Source organism: Borostomias antarcticus (assembly GCF_949987555.1).
Source record: "Borostomias antarcticus genome assembly, chromosome: 11".
Classification (NCBI taxonomy): Eukaryota; Metazoa; Chordata; class Actinopteri; order Stomiiformes; family Stomiidae; genus Borostomias; species Borostomias antarcticus.
In genome coordinates, this window is record NC_140244.1 from 8,475,052 (window position 1) to 8,498,074 (window position 23,023).

The following is a 23,023-nucleotide window of genomic DNA, read 5'->3' on the forward strand; positions in this document are numbered from 1 at the left end:
GGTTCGCCGCCTACGTCACAGCAGAGTAAGCACGCAGCCTCTAGGCAAAAAGGCAAACGAACTCGCTAGCCACAGTAGCAAGGGGCTCCGTTTCATGTAGCTAATTATGCCTCAAAGCTGCTGTGCTGTGAACTGTACAAACAGAAAAGGACAAGATGATGGCCTCAGATTCTTCAGCATCCCCTCGAGATGTCACCATTTTCAGAGGAACCACCGAAAGCTGTGGTTTAACACTAGCAGCGCCAAGCATTTGAAACTTACCAGCTTCGCCAGGGGGTGGGTCAAAAGCACCCGCAGTCTTTAGAATGGGAGGCTGTTATTGACACACAATGGCTGCTAGATGGCGCTCGTGTGTGTGTTTGTGACACCAAATGCGTCTGTATCGGCTTGGGCTACAAATAGATACACCTGTCTAGAAATAAGATGGTCGTGTCTGGGACTACGTTTTCCCAAGCCCTATTATCAAATAGAGAGCATATCACTGATAACACTTGAAAAATAAGAACACATTGGCGCAGTATGATGTAGGACTATTCACCTATTGAGCAATTTATAGATGGATTTATGGATAAATTCCATGTTTACTCAGGCCCGGTCGGATTTCTGGCTATAAGCCGCTGGGGTAGGCTTGTGTTGCAGTTTTACCACATTAGTTATTATTTTCGGAATTTGAGCTGAAAGGCATTTTTCTAAACATGTATTATGATATATAGATATATTATACTAAATAAATATATAATATTTTGGAGGGTTTTTATCGCATTGGGGGGATTTGGAGCACTCATTGGGGCTGGAGCACCAATCTGGCAATCCGGCTTGTTTACATCCGGACGTGAAGTATGTAGCAACATTCTGTGGAGGGCAGTAATAGTTGCATCGACACTGCTGGAAAGCCGTAAGAAGAAGTGATTGAATACATTTTCCGCATGTTTGTTGTATTCTATTTGACATGTTCCTTTGCCTCATTTAGCACCAGCTGCAACAATCTCCTCCAAATCCGTTCTCTCCGTTAGCAGGGCTAACGTTGCACTCAGTAGCTTGTGCTTATTAGCTAGGTTTGGTAAAACGCTTGTGCAGTGGAGGGGTTCTTTTGGGGGAATTATTGGATTATGCCAGCTAACGTTAGTTCCCAAGCTTGTTTGATAACTATTCGATGCAGTCTGCCAGGTTAGTGCCTGTCGCCGTCATGAATGAGACGGCCCCACTTTATAGACGGCCCCAGCTTTTGTTTGCTTTTAACTTCAAATTAACGTTTTTGTGTTTTGGGGCCAACTCTTAAAATAATATAATACGTCATGCATAGCTAGCGAGAGATATTGCCCCCCGCATCATTTTTGAAGTGATACGCCGATAGGCCTATAAAAACAAACATTTATGTTAAACTCTTATATCCTAGCACGAACATTACAGTTGATAATAGTGAAGGACATAAAGTGAAGGCCTATAAAACGTATAAAATAATGGTCTCATAAGCATTTTTCGATTGTGAAATTGTGTTCACTTGTTTTAGTTTGCAAACATATGCAATTTTCTTAGCACATCTACTGGCTAACATTTGTCACACCCCCTGGTTCCAGTCTTGGATTATTAGCTACTTTCATTTACAATGACGTTACCTTATGAACACAAATAGCTTAACCTATAGGCCTACATAAACACAATACCTAAATATCCTGTTTATTTACATTGTATTTTCTTTCATTGACAGCGTGTCAATAGGAAAACGACGCGCGGTCTCTTTAGCCCTGAGATCATCAGGCAGGCAGCTCTGGAGGTCGTTGAAGGCTATATATTATTATGATATGGTTGATAATAGTGAAGAACATGTGCAAGTTGTGTCATAAAATGTAAAAAAAAAGTACACATCAGCTTATCACAGAGTTGGCTGAAATATAAGGTTGCTCCCTGTCCTTTGACATTCGCTACCCGCAGACAGACGGCATATTTGCATGTCAATGTATGCTCAAACTCATTTGAATTTCGTGGGGGTTGGGGAGGTTAGTTAGGGTGAGGAAAACGACGCGCGGTCTCTTTAGCCCTGAGACCATCAGGCAGGCAGCTCAGGAGGTCGTTGAAGGCTATATATTAGTATGATATTATGTCTAATCATACATTTGTTGAAAGTAACGAGAATTACATGCCCAAAAAACAGAGATAGGACACGAACATTACAGTTGATAATAGTGAAGGACAAGGACATAAAATGTGGAATCTCTATCTTATTTTCGTTGTAGATGGAATCAAACCAAAAAATGCGACTTTTGAACCGGCTCTCCCCTACCTACACCGAAACCAATTCAATTGGGTGATAAGTGATACGCCAATGGGCCTATAAAAACAAACATTTATGTTAAACTCGTATATCCTAGCACGAACATTACAGTTGATAATAGTGAAGGACAAGTTGTGACATAAAATTTGGAATCTCTATCTTATTTTCGTTGTAGATGGAATCAAACCAAAAAATGCAAATTTTGAACGGGCTCTCCCCTACCTACACCGAGACCAATTAAATTGGGTGATAAGTGATACGCTGATAGGTCTATAAAAACATACATGTTCAAATAAAATGCCAGATCAGATGCCACATAAACTAAAGTAAACATCATCTTATTGCCACCCCTGAAAAATGCCTTGCCAACCCAGTTGCCACCCTAACTGTAGGCAATTAATCTTATTTTTTATTTTTATGTTGATTGTAAATGTTGGTGATATTTCTCCGTAGTTCATGTAAACGTTTTACTCACCAGTTTACAATTAACTTTGCCCCCCCCCTAAATAGAGAAAAAAATGGTTGCACCCGTGACCCGCCCACCTGACTGACCTGCAGAAACCACAACAATACTAACGTAACGTTACGTGGTGACTGGAGCGATCCTCACTACCACAGGATATTTCCAGAGTGAGTCAGGTAAGCAAGCTATAATTTGTTTGTTGTTGCTTTATGTTTAAAATGTTCAAATGTGGGGGGGGCGCTGTTGGACGTTGACGATGTAGGACGTGTTCCCCTATCGCTCCTGAGTTAGTGGCGAAATTTATATATTTTATTCTTGCCAAACTGAACATATTTCTGTTGATCAGATGTCCGAAGGGTCATTTAAGTAACTTTGAACGAACTTGTTGAGTTAAGATTCATAATGACGTCTACTCGACCGAAGTCAGAATCTGTAAGAGCAGGCCGTAATAAGCCTGCACCCTCGCCTGATTCATCCCCGCCATCAGATGCTGCTGATACCAACGACACCGGAACTCTGACTGCGGGGTTGCTACAAACAATGATGGGCTCCCTCAAAACTGATATCTTCAGCAAAATTGACTCTCTTTCAACCTCTCTCAGGTCAGAGATGTTGTCGGTCAAAGAGGAGCTTAAGAGATCTATCGAAAATGTGCAGAAGAAGCTCGACACACACAGAGAAGTTATATCGGAACTAGAGCGCGGCGCTACAGATAATAGCACGCGCATTAGTGAGCTGGAAACTAGTGTCGGCTCTTTGATGACTAGGGTAGAGTACCTGGACAACAGATGCGAAGATATGGAAAGCAGGATGCGGAGAAACAACATCCGACTTCTAGGTGTGCCAGAGGGAGTAGAGGGTCCACGACCGACGGAGTTTGTGGCCGGGTTGCTTAAGGAGCTGCTCGGCCTGGAGGAAAAGCCGCTACTGGACCGGGCCCACCGCAGCCTGCGAAGTCGACCTCGAGAAGGAGAGCCCCATGACCATTTGTCATCAGGGTGCATTTCTTTCACATTCGCAACGACATGCTGAAGAAAGCGGGCGAAAAATCTCCTCTTCTCCACAAGGGAAAACGGATCTCTGTCTTCGCGGACTACACCACGGCTGTGGCCAAGAAGCGGGCTAGCTTTGGGGAGGTGAAGCGCCGACTACGTGCTTGCCCGGGCGTGAAATATGGGCTCATGTACCCTGCCGTCCTGAGACTGACTCTGTCGGACAACTCAAGATTCGAGGACCCGGCTTTGGCGGCCGACTTCATCCAAAACAATCTGAAAACAGCGGTTGTACCTGGAAGGTAGTGCTAAGATCAGTTAGCTGGTTTTGTTGGCAGGTTAGCTGACGGGCTAGATAGCGAACTAATTAGCTGACGAAGTTGGCCTAACAGGGCCCATTGATAATACTTGAAAGCTGTTTTCTCTCATTTCCTGTTCTTGTTGGTGAGTATACAGCTGATTCCCTGCTGTAATGTGATATACTGCAGTCATGCATATTATGTAGCCTATCTTCTGCTTTACCCACAGTAGGTCTACTGCCTTCTAATTATATATCACCGTTAGCCTACTCTTTCATTTTGATTTAAGCTGCCTCTGATGCCAATGTTTGGTTGTTTACATAGTTTGGGTACAATCTTATCATTTAAGCCACATACAGGCATGTTTGGTCTATTCTAGTTCAATGGTCACTAATCTCAGGTAGCACAGAGTGAGGGTTAGTTACTACGCTTTGCTCTAGATTTTGTGCGTATTTAGGGTTTTGCTTGCATCTCAGTTGGGGAGATGCTTCGGCAAGGGAGGGTTTGGGGGAGGGTGTTTTTGTGTTTTTTGTATTTTGTTACCTGTCCCTGTTTTTTTGATTCTGTACTGTTAAGGTCAACCAAAATCTCTAGTTTACATGGTATTCTGTCCTTTACACATCTTCTCTCTTTTAAAACATGTCTCAGCCAGGTGTAGCTCATTCAGCTGGAGGAAGTGGTTTTAATTTTGTTACTTGGAATTGCAGGGGCATCAATAATCCAGTTAAACGCAGTAAGGTGCTCCACCACCTTCATCAATTGAAAGCTCACATTGTCTTTTTGCAGGAGACTCATCTCAAGGTTTCACAGCACTCTGGTCTTAGGTGCAGATGGGTGGGTCAGGTGTTCCATTCCTCATTTCAGAGTAAGGCCAGAGGGGTGGCTATTTTACTTCACAGATCAGTGCCTTTTACATGTTCCAATGTGATTGCAGACCGCAATGGTCGGTACGTAATTGTCAGTGGTAGGTTGTTCAACACAAATGTACTTCTGGTTAATATTTATGCTCCTAACTGGGACAATGGTGATTTTTCTGTTTTCTCCACAATTCCTGACATGTCCTCCCGCATGTTGATCGTAGGGGGTGACTTTAACTGTTGGTTAGATCCGCATTTGGATCGTTCCTCAACTAAACCTACTGCTTTGTCAACCTCAGCCAGGGTGGTCCGGACCTTTATGTCTGACTATGCGGTTTCAGACCCATGGAGAGTGTTTAACCCATCATGAAAAATATACTATTTTTTCTCACCTGTCCACCACACCTTTACACGTATAGACTACTTCCTTGTAGATGACAGACTTCTTCATTCCATATCCTCATGCTCATATAATCCAATTGTTATTTCTGACCACGCCCCTGTTACCATGGTAGTAGTTTTTCAAGATATTATTAATTTGCGACCACCTTGGCGTTTAAATACTCACCTGCTCAGTAATGAAGACTTTGTAAATTTTGTTTCGACCCAAATTTTTTTTTTTTAAGTACGAACAAAACCCCTGACATCTCTGCATCTACTCTCTGGGAAACTCTGAAAGCCTATCCCTACTAACACAGTATGTAAAACTGACGGGACACATTGGTGTAATTGTGGTAATTTTGCGACGTCACCACCAGCGGACCTAGCTGACACCTAGCTGACACTTGCCTTTTCAGTCGCAAAATAACCAAAATAGCCGTCCTCAAGTACACTGTAAGGGAACGTAGCCGCCACTGCTGCTTTAATCCGTAACTACGATGTAATTAAATAACGTGACAATGTGGTTACATCACAGTCCCAATCGGACTTTATTGGAAATGTACATTTAGCGTCACAGTGGGTCAGAATGTTTGTATTAGGCTACTTACGTTTTAAAATAAAATTTGAAGTCTTACAGTACAGCAGCAATGGCGTAGGCTACATTGATACGTGGACCAACAATCTTCAACAAACTTCAACAGTACTACAACAATCCTCCCACCTAAGCACTTATTGCACTGTACTTTAGATTGTGATTCTTGCACTTTGCCTTCAGCACTAGATTATGCTCTTATAAGACTATAGTCACTTGTTTTAGAAAGAAGATGCACTGAGTTCTGGCAAGTATTGGCTTTTTCCTACGTTAAATGCAATTATTGTTAGTCGCTTTGGATAAGAGCGTCTGCTAAATTACTGTAATATAATGTAATGTAATAGCATCGCGATCAAACCTGGTCTTAATACAAAACGTAAAAAAACAACTGTGGGAGCGGAACTGCACATGCGCATATGCGCTTCAGTTTCACATTTGCTAGCTCGGGCTGTCATGTGACGTCAATTAAATTACACATCCTGCTTTGTTCGGTTGATTTATATAGTTGAAGCACACTTGGCGTCCAAACAGAATTCTCTATGGACACCCATGGTGAAAATCACGTGTGGAGACGACACCCTTGTCATGAGCCACTGGACTTTATTTTTTACATTTTCTTAGTCACAGGTCGTTACAGCATGTCTACGTACGAGATTACAATAGACAAGACATATCACAATTCTTTATGTAAACAGGTACAAAGGTAGAGATTACAATATTACATGCAAGCTTCATTTACAATGTTGGCCATCTAATTTGTAAATCCGATTAGTAAACATTTGCAGACCATTTGCCCCATCAGTAAACAATAGACACCTCATTTGTAAATCTGATTCATAAACATTTGCCTATCAATAAACAATAGACACGAGGGAGTGAGGGCTTTCCCGTTTAAGACCCCATGTAGATTCTACAGATTGTCTCACTACTAGGGAGTGTTTACTAAGACACATTTCATCAATACATTAAAAGAAAAATAACTGTAAAACAGGTTAACCTCGCTGTTCTCTCAAAGGACAGGCATGAATGTAATCACACAAAAAGTCTCCCAGATAGACCCAGAATAAATCCTCCTGAACTACATGAATCACAATGCCAGCTTGTCTAGGAGCTCACAGCAAGACATTTCTCTGCTTGTTGCACTTGTAGTATGTGAGAAATACATTCATCACATTCATCAGGCACATTCATCACATTCATCAGGCACAGTCAGAGGGTGAATGAATGGAGCTCAGGCTTGTCCGGAGGCCTTCAGCACCTGAAACAGAGACAATCAAGGTTAGTCTGACGAAAGAGACAACTTATTCAGAAGTGTGTGTGTGTGTGTGTGTGTGTACCTGTTTTGGTGGAGCTCCATCCCTGAGCTACTGACTAGTTCTTCAACTGGTGTCTCATGGGCTTGGCTCCGGGGGCCAGATCCCAAATCTGTAATCATGATCACAGGGAAACATTCATCAGCCATCAGTCACATTTGTTTTCACTCAGCCCAGTTCATGATCTAGAGGTGGTTGCATTTACATGACACTGTGTGTTACATCTTACATAGCCTCCCAGTAGTGTGTGTGTGATTTACCTGAGCATGAGGGCGGCAGTGCCTCAGATGAAGAGAGCGTCCACTCTTGGGCTTGTTCTGGGTCCGTCTGGAGAGCAGATTTTGGTTCCTGATTGTGGGCATCTGTTATCTACTGTCTCTTGTTGGGCCAATGTGCAAATGTTAGGATTTACAGTGTCTTGTCAAAAACTGTGTAGGAGTCCCAAAAACACAGTGTAGCGTGGCCGATCAATCTTGATTGCTCTTTTTGTCAGCTGTGATTTTGGTATGAATTTCCTGTCTGCGTCCCTCTTCTGAAACCGGAAGGCATGAATCACGAAGGAAGTGCATGGGTGATTGAAGAGAGGGGCAGGGTTTTTGTAGACAAGGCAAAGAGCTTTGCCATCTGCAGAGATTTCAACAACTTCCACACACTGTCCATCCTCTGTGATGTATGCACAGTCCTTCTTCTGGCTTGACACTTTCACTTTGTGTGGTTTGACATGCGTGTTGAAATTCCTTTCCTGCAGTCTTTTAGCCACCTGTTTGATGGGCCTGTTCCCAGACCGCACCAGCCGCTTGACGCCATGAAGGTAGTTTTCAAACTGGAATGCACTGCAGTTGTCCAGACCGCCATATTTTTTTGCCTCAGCAGTTATGTGAACCAAAGTGTGCACATTGTACACCATGAAGTCATCGCCATAGTGGAACCTAGCTTCCAGAACAAAGTACTTCAGCAGCTCGTGGGCATAGGTACTGTGAACTTTCAGGAGCTTTGGACACGCCAGAATGCCCATAGCGACACTGAACACCATAAAGTGCTTGTATAGTTCATCTTCCAGAAGACCTTTCAGCACAAGTTTTCCTGTGTAGAGCATGAACTGCCGGAATTCTGTTGCTTTCCATCTCTCCACTTGATCAATCGATCGAGGCGACCTTGCAAAGTCTGATGGGATGCTGTCCTTGAGATCACGCATTCTGTCGCTGAGTAATGCACATTGCAGGGCAGACATTCTGACACCTCGCTTTCCTTTTCTGGTCCAGGTGAGGAGCAGTTTCTTCATAACCCCAAGGCAACACTGGTGCATGTAGTCAATGGGGAAAGCTGCAACCATGTCAATTGGCAAACCGGACAGTGGGGTGTCACCATGATGGTGTTCTTCTTGTGTTTTGTTTCTGAAGGAGTGATCGTCCCTCAAAACCAGGTAATCTACTTCTGGGTATGTAACTCGACCAGTATAAGCACCCTTTTGCTCACACTTGTCACATCCATGATAGCCAGTGCAGTATTTTGTGTTCCTCACAAGAGCACGGGCAGGAGCATCACAGACAATGCATCGGATTCTAACCTGGATCATCTTGCCCCTGAACAGAAGGCCATTACTCATCACAGCATTCAGGTCAGCAACCACCTCCTCCAAAAAATCCAAGTTTTGGGGTTTGCTGTCCCCAGCAGTGAGAACTAGAGGGAAGATCTTGACAGGATGAAGCTGGACAGCGCAGAGAACAGGCCACATACTATTGCCTGAGCTTTTGAACAGTGGTAGGCCATCCACATTAATGGACAATTCAACCTCTGTGATGTTTTCAAAATCTCCATGTGGGTATTGCTCAAGTGTATCAAGTAACTGCTTTTCCAGGGAAAGATGGATGTATTCCATCCCCGACCTCTTCTCAACAATAATGTCCCTGGGAGTTTGCATTACTGTACGGCTGGTGGAAGGCAGTTCTTGGTGGCCATGTTGTTGCAAGATCTTGAGTAACGCATCCAAGGCATTATGCTTGATGAGGTACTCATTTGTCCAGTCCCGCAAGTCCTCACGCAGAGAGGCCGGATGATCAGAGTCGGTATCATCATGGCAATGTTCGGAGTCATCTTTGTGGTGATGATCCGAGAAATCCTCTCGCCGATGCTCCCAGTCATCCTCTCCGCTGTCTGCAAGGGCATCGTCATCGAAGTCTCGGACATCAACTCTCGCCATCTCATCATCATCTCTGCTGCCTGTAAGGGCATCTTCATCCAAGCCTGGGACATCAACTATCGCCATCTCACCATGATTATTATGGCGCTCAGGAATATCCATCTCCTTACAGCTTTCTGCTGTGCCATCTGAGGATTGAGTGTCACTGTGTTCAGCATTGTGGAGGGGGCGTTGAAACTCCCTAAGTCCCTTAAGCCTTTTGTGTCCAGCCCTCCAGTGCCTTTGATACTCATTCCTTCTCTTTCTCCTTTCGTCCAAGTCCATCCTATAAAAAAAAAAAAGAAAAAAAAAAAGAGCTCTTTTATAAATAGTCTCAACATGACTGACAGACAACAGATTGTGATTCGAAATCACAGAAACCCGACTACTGGAACTGCGGTGTGTATCTAGCACGTACACAGAGCCCCAACACAAAGCCATGATGGCGGCGTACACAGAACAGCATCATTTGACCAGCCTTATTTGGGCGGGCTAACTTGACAATATGTAACAACTATCACCGCCGACCAACTGCATAATATTCTATAGTCACTCGCCTTGTAAATAAACTATTGCTGGTCGGATAGCTAGAGCGAACAATAACAGCGTCGCATAGCAGTGACGCACTACAACGGCGACTCACTGCTATGCGACGCTGTTATTGTTTGTTGGCTCTAGCTAGGCTATCGCCATCGACCAACTGCATAATATTCTAAAGTCAGAGGGACACAACGAACATGCGGGAAAGTGTATTCAATCACGACCAACTGCATAATATTCTATAGTCACTCGCCTTGTTAATAAACTATTGCTGGTCGGATAGCTAGAGCGAACAATAACAGCGTCGCATAGCAGTGATGCACTACAACGGCGACTCACTGCTATGCGACGCTGTTATTGTTAGCCATCTTAGCTCATGCGGTTGGTTGCTGACGATAACTTGGCGTATAAACAGCACACTTTTACCAGCAAAATTTGCCCAGACTTGCCAATGTTGAGGATTCAAAGCCATTGCAATCATAGCTATCAAAAACAGCTATATCACTTACTTCAGTGGGCTACAATCGTTGAAAACCTCTATTATGTGGTTCTGGCTGTATGTTCACACTGTACTGACCTGAAGACGGTAGACAACGGTAGTGTTCTTTTTCTTCTTCTTGTTTTCTCTATGGCAGAAGGCGAAGCGCTGTTTCAGTGTATGTGCCAAAAGATCTTCTTTGTATTCCTCTTCTTTGCAAAACAACAGCCTCCGCTTCACTCGTAGAACTGGGGAACAATACGTAACCTTCCCTTCTTGTAGCAGTACCGGACATCCGTCTGTATCGGTCTGGTGGGATCCTATTGGCTAATGTTAGGCTGTACGTTTTTCATTGGCCACGTTTTCACAAACGACTGACCAATGGCGCGGCGACAGATTTCAGTGGAGCATTTAAACCCCACAGTAAAGCGAAGACCACAACGAACAAGAGCCAAGACCAAGAGCAAGAACCAAGAGCAAGAGCAAGAACCAAGAACAAAGAACAAAGAACAAAATACATTAAAAGCCAAAGGTAAGATTGTTTTACATTTGTGCATAGTTTTCTGGTTACAACGGCACAACTTTTCAGACCGTTCGCTTATCTTTGCCAAAGTTTGTTGCCAACACAATGCTTTGGCTTTAAGCCCGACCGGGCCGCCGACAGGCCGAAAATAGCAACGCCATGTTCGAGCCTGTTTGCTGAGTTTGAACGGAGCCATGTTGTAAATGCAATGTTTCCCGCGTTGCTTTCTCGTGTCAGGCTAATGCCGTTGCGAATCCTAGATATTAAATACAGTGAATAACTGCAACGAGATGTATTTGCGTCCTGTACCGCCTAAGATGGCTTGTGCTTAATGTTGCCCGCACCGGTGGTCGCCATTTTGTAGCGATCTGTAGTTATGGTGCATTCGTTTATAACTGGGAGGTGGCAAATTGCGACTTGCTACTAGGAATGATTAAATAAAACACCGCATGAACTCGCACTTCCTTGTCGCAAATTCGGATTTGTTTCTCAGCCCCCAGTTGCTCGAATGCACTAGATATAACTAGGTAACTGTGATATAATGGTATATAGCTCGAATGCACACAGGTCGGAGGTAGGTATTTTGCCACTTGCGACTTGCCACCTCCGACCACAAACGAATGCACCATTACTGTTGAATAGTATAGTTGAATTGGTCCTTGTTTTAAATCCAGTGGTCGCCATTTTGTAGCCATCTGCGTAAAGTTACTGTTGAATTGCATAGCTGAATTGGTCATTGTTTTAAATCCAGTTTAACTATTCATGTCTTCCTCTCTGCTTTCCAATAGTGTATTTGCGTCCTGTACCGGCTTGTGCTTCATGTTGCCCGCACCGGTGGTCGCCATTTTGTAGTTACTGTTGAATAGTATAGTTGAATTGGTCCTTGTTTTAAATCCAGTGGTCGCCATTTTGTAGCCATCTGCGTAAAGTTACTGTTGAATTGCATAGCTGAATTGGTCATTGTTTTAAATCCAGTTTAACTATTCATGTCTTCCTCTCTGCTTTCCAATAGTGTATTTGCGTCCTGTACCGGCTTGTGCTTCATGTTGCCCGCACCGGTGGTCGCCATTTTGTAGTTACTGTTGAATAGTATAGTTGAATTGGTCCTTGTTTTAAATCCAGTGGTCGCCATTTTGTAGCCATTTGCGTAAAGTTACTGTTGAATTGCATAGCTGAATTGGTCATTGTTTTAAATCCAGTTTAACTATTCATGTCTTCCTCTCTGCTTTCCAATAGTGTCCTTATGCTTATGTGTTTAACCTAAATTCGTTTTTTTGTTTATTGTGCAGAATGTACTGCGTTGTGGAGTTTCTGGAGGAGGGTTCTGTGGCGGCTGTCCCAGTGTCGTGGCTCCGGGAAGAGGTAAGCGACCAATGTGGTTTCTGATAAGAGTGCTGTTTTCCGATTGTACAGGGGAGCAGGTACTAACAGTTATCACTCACAGGGCAACTTGTGTTACTGGACGGAACACAAAAGCAGCCAACGCATTAAGAACAACGTGGAACCAAATCCTGCCTGGAGACTCCACAAAGTTCGCGTGTTTAAGGACTCCAATACTCGTAAGCTGTGTTCATGTACACTGTTAATCATTATTAATTATTCAGAGGAAATAAGATGGTTGAAATGTATTGATTATGGTACTTTCTACACAGCGCTTTATGAAATAGCCAGGGCCATGACGAAGGTGTTTGAGCGGCAGTCGTCAATGGAAGACCAACCAGGCACAAGGAAGAGACATCGCAACACACGCTATGACTCCAGTGACGAAGGTAATATAGTTAAGTTAATTCAACAGTCCCTAAAGAGAACTACAACCTAAAGAGTGACTAATCAGAGCTAATGTACTCCTCTAGATGTTCCAGTGACCAGGAAGCGGGTCTGCAGGGGGTCTGACTCCAGTGGCGAAGGTAATATAGTGAAGTTCATTCAACGGTCCCAAAAGAGTACTACTTGAGTTGACTAATCTGAGCTAATCTGATCTTATTTACTCCACTAGATGTTCCAGTGCCCAGGCAGCCGGTCGGCAGAACTCAGGCCAGACCAGCTATGCCAGGTGCCAGAGCCGGAAGGCCTGTCCTGCCAGTTATCAGTGCAGGTATACATGCATGCATGTTTATGTTGGTGAAATGGCTATGCATATTTGCACACTGACAGTTAACTCAGGGCTTTCTGAAGACTCATGTACTCAGTTCACTAATTCGCTCATCTCACTACTTGGCAGTAGATGTTCATCGCCCGGGTCCTGTGAGCCCAAGCCCTTCAGCCCTTCAGACGTCCAGGCACGAGCAGCGTGCCTCAGCGATCAGCCCCCCGACCAGACCAGGTCAGGATCTGACATGTCTCATGCCAACGGCTCCATCAGTGTTGCCATCAAGCTCTGGAGATGCTGGTATGCAGAATTTTGTGAACTACTTCATGCTGCATGTAGGGATATACTTTGAGTTGAATATCCATTATGGGACCGTACAATTACTTATAGCCACATCTGTGTTTAATATCCAGACTTCCAGAGGATGATCTGTCAGCAGCTCTCCAGCGTCATGCAGAGTCTGAAGGAGATGGCACAGTCGATCCAGAGGCTGGAGCAGAGACTGTCCGGCGAGTCTGCAGACAGCCATCGGGGAGCAGTACTGGACGACCTGCACCCTGCTCAAACGGAGGAGGAGCTGCTGGTCGTGGAGGAGCAGCTGAAGGACAAGGAATATCAAAGGAAGATGGTGAGTAACTTCAGGGCAGAACTTTGTTCCTTATTTTTGCAGGGACGTGTTAAGGAAATGTTTAAGTAAATGATTGTCTTTATGTTTTGCAGACACGATATCTGAGTTCAATTGGTGGCAAAGATCTGCCAGATGTGGTCCGGCGGGTGCTGTCAGCCGTAGCGATACACAGAGTGTGGTGTGTGTACAGCGTCCATGGGAAGAGGGGGAAGAAGCCTCTGAAAGAGATGACCCTCTACAATGTCATATTACGTAAGGGATTGTTCATATTTTCGCAAAATAATACATTGTCTTTGCTTCATGCCATGTGCATTGACACCATTCCATTTTTGGTTAAAAGGTGCAGTTATGGCCTGTAAGCCAAGTACCACTGTGACAGAGGTGTCTGCCCAGCTGCAGGAGACGCTGAAACATGCCCCTGCTCGATGCAAAAAGGTATGTGATGTCAGGCAGTTAATTTTCTCGTATCCAGTGACATGGCACGCTTCCAATGAACGTATGCGACTTGCTTTTACAGCCATTTCATTATGTCCTTAGGCATCTGCTCCAGCCCAGCTGACCTCCCCAGCCCAGCCCCTGACTGCAGCTCCAGCCCTGACCACAGTGGAGTATTCAGATGAGGATGACCTCTTCAGCCCAGACCGATTCAGATGAGGGTGACCCCCAGCCCGTCTCCCTAAACCTGCCTTTCCAGCCTGCCAGGATGGATGCCTTTTTTGTAAAAAGTTTTTGTAAATTTTTTTTTTTTTTTTGAGGGATACAACGGTCTGTTCCCGGTCTGCCTGCCACAGAATGCGCACTTTGTTTAATTTTTGTTTTTAGAACTTTTGCAGATAATGGGTTGCTAGCCAGAGCTTGTACATACTTTTTTTTGCTTTTCTGGCTATGCGTAATGTGACAGACCGTAAACCTTATCCTTGTAAATATGTATACTTTTAATTTGTAATGTACTTTGTGAAATAAAATGTTCTAAACTGTTAATGGTGTTCAGTCTTATATTGGTTTGTAGCATAATGCTTGCTGCTATATCCCCATATAGCATTAATTCGTTTTTGTACTGGTAAATGCTAAATATAGCCAGTGGTCAGGGTTTAGTAAGTAAGTGACCATAGTTTTTGTCCTGGTAAATGCTAAATATAGCCAGTGGTACTGAAATGCTAAATATAGCCAGTGGTCAGGGTTTAGTAAGTAAGTGACCATATTTGCACCGTGCGAAAAAGACGTGCAGACCAAGTCATATAAATACCTGTAAATCTAGTGTCAGCCAAGTGAGTTTATTACGGAAGTTCCTGCCCACGTTTTTTGCACGCGGCCGCACCGTATTTGCACCGTGCGAAAAAGACGTGCAGACCAAGTCATATAAATACCTGTTAATCTAGTGTCAGCCAGGTGAGTTTATGACGGAGGTTCCTGCCCACGTGATCACGTGCGTTCTTTGCACGCGGCCGCAACTTCGGAATGACGTGTTGTTCTTACGTAGCGTCTACTAAACGGCAGATCTCGCGTTTCCGTAAATGGCCGCGTAATTTCCGCACGCGGCGCACACGAATCGTCACCTATAGCGGCCGTATGTCGAACGTTTGCGCAACCTGCGTGTGTTAGTAGGGATCTCAGAGGCGAAATTATTTCCTATGCCGCGTATGAGAACAAACTTAAAAATGACAAACTCTGTGTTGACGCGCAGTATTGCCCAATTGGATGAGGTATATGCTGTGTCACCATCTCCACATATTTAAAAGGAACGGTTAGCTTTACAAGCAGAACATGATACATTATTGACAGATCAGGTTACTGAACTGCTTGTCAAATCTAGAAGCACTTATTATGAACAAGGAGATAAAGCTAGTAAATTATTGGCTCATAAATTACGCCAGATCTCATCATCACATCTGATCCCTAAAGTTCGTACGTCGTCTGGAATATCCTTAGATCCCAAGGAGATCAATGATGAGTTTAAGCGTTTCTACCAGTCTTTATACACGTCTGAAAATGAACCGGATACTTTAGAATTAGATAGTTTCTTCCATTCCCTTGCTGTACCTTTAGTTAGCCATGATCTGAGTGAGCAATTAGAACAACCAATTACTACTGAGGAACTGTCCATTGCTGTTAAATCTCTTCAATCCGGGAAAAGTCCAGGGCCGGACGGCTACTCAGCCGAGTTAAAAAAAAAGCTTTTTCCTAAAATAGCCCCTATCTTAAGTGACATGTATAATGAAGCATTTGCAAATGGCACTCTCCCGCAGACTCTTACTCTAGCCACTATCTCTCTAATCCTTAAAAAGAACAAAGACCCTCAGGAATGTACATCATACCGCCCAATTAGCTTATTAAATGCTGACTATAAAATTTTAGCCAAGCTTCTAGCAATGCGTTTGGAAACAGTCCTTCCGTCAATTATCTCGCCTGATCAGACAGGATTTATTAAAAATAGACACTTATTCTCTAATCTTAGACGTTTATTTAATATTGTATATAATCCTTCTACTACTAACACTTCTGAGGCTGTCATATCCCTAGATGCAGAGAAGGCGTTTGACAGGGTGGAGTGGAAGTATCTTTTCTACACCCTGACTAAATTCGGCTTTGGCTCCAAATTCATTGCTTGGATGAGACTTTTGTATGCTTCCCCTCAAGCCTCAGTCAGGACTAATAAAACGCAATCCAGTTGTTTTCCTCTGCAACGGTCAACACGTCAAGGTTGTCCGTTAAGCCCTTTATTGTTTGCCCTTGCCATAGAACCCCTTGCAATAGCACTTCGCTCCAACCCTCTTATCAAAGGTATAGTCAGATACGGCCACGAGCATAAGGTATCGTTGTATGCCGATGATTTATTATTATATATATCTGATCTCTCTGTTTCTGTCCCTGTTGCCCTTACCACTATCAAATCCTTTGGTCGCCTGTCTGGGTATAAACTGAACCTCAATAAGAGTGAACTGATGCCACTTAATGTAGCCGCAAAAAACTGTCCTTTACATATCCTACCATTTAGAATAGCTCATAATAGTTTCATTTATCTTGGGGTGCATGTTACGGAGAAATTTGATAAACTTTTTCAGGCCAACTTTGTCCCCCTTTTAACTCGTACTAAGGATGATTTTGAACGCTGGTCTTTACTACGTCTCTCTCTGGCAGCAAAATTAACAGTTAAGATGAACACTCTTCCTAGATTCTTGTATCTCTTTCAGTGCCTACCTATTTTTCTTCCCAATGCATTTAAAAAAAAAAGATTGGTGGTCTGATTTTACCTTTTATATGGGATAAGAAGCCTCCCAGGATACGGAAACAGTTCTTGCAGAGGCCCAAACCAGACGGAGGTCTCGCACTACCAGATTTCAGGTTCTACTACTGGGCTCCTAATCTTAGGATCGTTCAGTACTGGTTGCAGTGTGGAGAGATGTCTTCACCCCCAGTTTGGTTAAAGATGGAAGCTGCCTCATCTATATCGGCATCACTATCTTCTCTTGCCCACGCCTCTATTTTAGGTCCTTGTCCCTCTTTCACAAAAAATGTATGTGTGAAATCAACGTTGAAGATCTGGAACCAATTTAGACGCCACTTTGGCTTTCAGACAACTTCTTTTGCCACTCCAGTGGCCTCAAATCCGGCTTTTCCCCCATCTATGATTGATAATGCTTTCTCAATTTGGACTAGTCTGGGTATTAGAAGATTTAAAGATCTCTATATTGACAGTACCTTTGCTACGTTCGAGCAATTATCAGTTAAGTTTGGTCTCCCCAGTAATCATTTTTTTAGGTTTTTACAGATCCGGAGTTATGTCCGCAGATTAGATCCCCGGTTCCCCACCCTTCCTGGTGGAACACAGTTTGATACTTTTCTTACCCCTCTTCTCACTCTAAAAGGTTCACTATCAATAATCTATAGACAATTATGCTCTTTACAGTCCACCTCCTTAAGCAGCATTAAGTCCTCATGGGAGGAGGAACTGGGGGCAGAGATATCTGACGACATGTGGGAGAAAGCGCTCAAAAAGGTTCACACCTCTTCTATCTGTGCTCGGCATGGTCTCATTCAATGTAAAATCATTCATCGGGCTCATTGGACCACAATGAGATTGTCCAGAATTTACAAGGATGTGACTCCTAATTGTGTAAGATGTAACCAGTCTCCTGCAAATCATGTACACATGTTTTGGAATTGCCCATCTCTCGTTGGTTTTTGGAAGGATATCTTTGATACACTCTCTGCTATAAGTGGCATACAGGTTGAACCAGACCCTTTGACTGTATTATTTGGGGTCTCCTCGCCCACATTACAACTGACAAAGATGAATAAAGATGTTATTGCTTTTACTACTTTGTTGGCAAGACGGCTAATTTTGCTTAGATGGAAATCCTCTGTACCTCCTTCTCATGCTCTTTGGATCAAATGTGACCGCCGCTGGTAATTTGGTCCTCAACTAGGCAAAGGTCATTTTTCAGTTTTTAACAGATTATGAAAGTGCAGATTGTAAGCTTTCAAATGAGGTCTCATACATTGAAATCTGAACATAGTTGAAGAAGATATGCTTATTTGAATGCTAGTACTGCCAAATCAACTTAGCTGAGAATTCCTCCTCCAAAGTTCTCCAACATTTTCACACCTCTGACTGCCAGGTAATGGGCGTGAACAATAGCCTGGTAACCGCACCCCCAGCCACTCCCCCACTGGACGATCTGTCATTATCTGTCAGAGTGGCTGTCAACTTGGGGTATTACCTGAGAGTGGCTGCCAAGTGAGGTGCTCTCTCACTGATGACCCCACACTCATTGAGTCAGTATTAATCTTGTTCTCAACTGCATTCACAACACAATATAAGATGAAGTTCAAATTTAACGTTCTTTATTGTCACATACATGATATAAAGTACAAGCATAAGTAGTAAAGTGTACAAAAAAAGGCAACAGTCTAAGTGTTAAAGTGTACAGTCAGTTGTCTGTTTTATAGACAAGGTGCATAGTGTTCATTGTGATCAAGTGTACAACAAAGTAATAACAGTCCCCAGCTCAATACTCAAGGTAATAACAACAGTACTCGGCTCAGTATTCAATAGTCTGACAATGCAGTCTGTGCAAGTGTGGGCAAGTCTGTGCAAGAGAACAAGCAACGCTTCAGTATACAAACAGGAAAAGGCTGTGGCCTTTCTCCTGCAGTGCTGTCCGTCCTGATGATCTGCAGTGAATCTACAAGCGGACAGTCTTGTTCTGAGCTGCTGTGGAGTTTGGCGGGGGACATGTGACGTCTCGTCCCTCATTAGAACAGAACTCTCTGATCTTGTCAAAGAGATACGTCTGTCTGGCCATGTCCAGTCCGGGTGGGGCTTGCACAAGAAGACCTTCTCTGGGGGGCAGGACATCAGGCTTGCGCAGCAGCTGAAACTCGACTGCCGGTGCATCACGGTGTTCTCTGGCCACAACCATGCCAGGTCTCTCAGCATCAAAACTGCAATAGAATAGAAGGAGGAAAGTACATTAAACTATTGCCCACAGTACTGGCACTCCATATAGATAAAATAGTACCAGAATGTGTTGATTAAATAGACTAGCTGGCTAGTTTAGGAACAAAGGGCTAGCTCACTAGCTTGCCATGTCCCTGTGCTAGGCAGCTGGCTGGATATTAGCTGCCTCGCTAGCTAGTTTAGGAACAAAGGGCTAGCTCACTAGCTAGCCATGTCCCTGTGCTAGGTAGCTGGCTAGTTTAGGAACGAAGGGACAGCTCAGCTAACTAGCATGTTAGCTAACGTTAGCTAGCTAGCCTTTGTTAGTTAGTGCTAGTGCCTTTGTTATGCTAGCTAGACTTAGTCACTTGTTTAGAAAGGAGCTTCTGCTAAACGACTAACGTTAATGTAATGTAAACAGCACAGATAGTATAAAGATCAGCTTACCCCAAAGCAAAGCAGAATGCTTGGCGGTGGTGTGAATCTGGTACGTCGTTCGACGCAACTCTGCGCTTGGTAGCAACTTGCTTTGCTGATACAGTCATCTCTGTATCACAGGTCATCAAGAATAAAACTCTGTGTACGAACGAGTCCTGCTCTGCTGGAGTTTTAGCTGCTCTTAAAACTCTTTCCATGTCCTGGATGCCATCCCCGTCTTCTCTTTAGCAAAAGCTGTAGCATCCATGGTTAAACTTGGGACTGAATGTAAACAAAGCCGGCGTGTTGGGGAAGGGTGGGGGGCGGAGAACCCGGAAGCAATAGCCAATGAAACCAAATCATGCTAATCGATCTGCCCGCCCCCAAACCCGACTCGAAATCAGCTAAAAACGAGCTTAGTTTGCAGATTAATTATACGTATTTCGTGAACCTAAAACTGTTGTCTGTTATAGTAAGTGGGTTCTTCACAACTTCAACTTTGGTAATACAAAATAAAACAAAAAACGAAAAAAAAAGTTTATTTATTTATTTTGCCCTCTAGTGCATTTCGGGGTTTGCCGAGTTGCGGACCAAATCACCAGCCGCTGTCACAAATCTATTCTAAGTTGTATAAAGCTAGAGAAAATTAGGCATACACTCAGGGGATCTGTAAACAAATTCTATACAATGTGGGCTCCCTTCTTTTCTTTTGTTAAGAGGCTTAATTTCCCTATAGTTCCAGAGTGATGTGTATATTTATTTTACATAGTATTGTACGTGAACTTTTCTTCTTATTTTTCTTCTCTCCTTTTCGCCTTATCCTCGATACATCCTGCTGGTGTAAGAGGCCTGGGGCCTCATTTATCATTGAGGTACGCCATATTTTACACGGTCTTTTTCGCGATTTCAGGCGTACGCCATTTCCCCCCCCCACATTGCGATTTATCAAGCCGAAAGGGCGAAAATTTAGTCGCCTTTCTACGCGCTTTTGTAGGACACCTCTCAACTTGTCCTACCGATTTACACGGTTTTCTACACCCTTTTTGAACACAGGGGGAACTGGCGACGCAGGTGGTGCGTCGGTGAATTACAATGTTTGACGGAGAGAATAAGAGCGACAGTTCATGAACGCACAATCATGTAGGCTAATAGCCCAATTCAGCACCAACATATATCGCAATGCAAGATTAGACGTGTCCTCTAACCGGCTCATTCATGGTCCGATATGGATTTGTTCCCCAAACTGACCCTATGCGCTGTCCCAAACCTTTCCGCGCTATATGTCACACACCTAATGCAGGCACTCCATCAAACGGCAATAATTGACCAATTAGATTGTCATTAATATGTGATCATGTGGACCTGTTTGCTGTTTGGTAAGCATATAAATGACAGTCCTCCTGTGCGTAATGCGAGCCTAAATGAATCCGGCGCTACTCGGCCTACTGGCCGAGATAGAACTCCAAAGAGGTGACGGCGATGGCGACCGCACCCACATAAGGGCACCATTAGTGAATGAATACGTCTATGTGAATCGCTAAAATGTGCACACTATAAATACCCAAATCATATGTGACGCCGACATGCTCATCACAAGTGTAGTGGCACGGTGGCCTGGCTCCACGCATGACTCATTCATCCTGGCGCACAGCAGGGTAGGGGCTAGACTGGAGGCAGGCGCTGCGCGTGACGGCTGGCTTGTTGGTGTGTGCATAGCCAAGATACATATTCTTTGTCTTATTTACTTTAATCTTTATTAGCATTTTCCATCCATACAACGACAATACAATAAAACATAAAAACTTACAATAACAGCTTATGGGTACTTCCATCCATGCAGCTTTTTTTTCTTACTCAAATATGACAATTTTTATATTAGTGGTATCATCACACTTCCTTCTATAATCCATCCATTTTTCCCATCTCACATCAAACTTTCCTTCCTGCATCCTCAATGCATAAATAAATCTCATAAATCTCCTCCACAACACCCACCACTGCTCCTTGGTTGGGGGTTCCACCTTATACCAAGCCCTCATTATTGTCTTTTTACTAGCAACCAATAGTACTTTCACTAGGTATCTGTCCCCTCCTTGTACATCATTCTGTTATGTTTGCCAAGATGTATATTCAAAGCTGATAAGAATGAGAACCAGTCAAGACCCCACCACAAAATGAGGACCCAAGCCCTCAGCCCCCTCCCCGTCATGAGGTTTACCAGCGGGGCCAAAGGGCCCACACTGAGGTCATGCGCCAGCTATGAAGACACAAACAAGTAAGGTTCACATTTCTACCATTTTATTGTCTGTTGGTGGGTGACTGTGTGAGTGCGTTTGTGAGTGAATGTGTGAGGTCTGTGAGTGTGGTAGTGAGTGACTGTGTGAGGTCCTTGAGTGTGGTAGTGAGTGACTGTGTGAGGTCCGTGAGTGTGGTAGTGAGTGACAGTGTGAGGTCCGTGACAGCATGTGTGAGGGAATGAAGTGCAGTGAGGATGTCCTGTTGGCTCTGGTGGTGTAGTGTGGTGACCTCCACCAACTGCTGCACAACTGCCCCACAACTGCCCCAATCTCTTCTGCCATTTACCTCTGGGCCTCTGAGAGGAAGCCAAGCCCTCAGGGACCCTTGAGGCAGGGACGCTGGCAGCCGGAGGTGGAGGCGTGGGCGGTGGAGACGGAGACGGAGGCGCTGGAGATGGCACTGGAGGTGGAGGCACTGGAGGTCGTGGCGCTGGATGTAGAGGCTGCAACCGGCGGGGGCACGACCGTCAGGTCAAGGACCACTGCAGACTCCCCCTCCTCTGAGTCCCACCCCACGTCAGAGTCTGGAGAAACAATTTCAGTCATTTTCTTTGAGTTTGTCTGTTAACTTGATTATGCATTAAACATTTTATTGTGTAGCCATATTCAATTGATATGTTTTTCTGTTGGCAGCCAAATAAATGCTTAAGTGTGATTTACCGGGTGATTTAGATGAGAGTCTTAATTTCCCAGAGGGGAAAATGTTTAATGTGGTCTAACATTATGAAGTGATCATCTGTGTTATCGTTCCCTGTTTTTGGTCCTAAATCAATCATAGCCTACCAAAGAATGTGTGGAATGTTTGCTTTCCTCACAGCCACATAATACAGAATGTCCGTGTAGCCTACGCCAAATACAGGATGCACGAAACGTACAGTAGGCTACCTAAACTGTAGGAGCAATCAGACAAATGTAGGCTCGTACAAATAGCTTACCTTCCGAAGATGATTTTCTTTCCTCGCGTGGACCTCACCAACAAGCACATGCACCTCCGTCTCCGAAAAGTTTCTATTCTTTCCGCGTTTTTCCATAAACGTATTTGTCTTTCCTATGCTCCACGCTATATTATGTCGGTTCCTTCCGGGGTATCCACGTTGTGCGCTGTCATAGTTTTGACCATATATGGTTGAATTTGGGCGTGGAGAGGGCGGAACACGAGGCGCGTGCGCGTACGCTCTCTTCTCCACCACCGTCGGATTTTCTGTGGTGAATTTGGCGTACGCCATTTTTGATAGATCCGAAAAGCGTGTAAATATTCTCGTC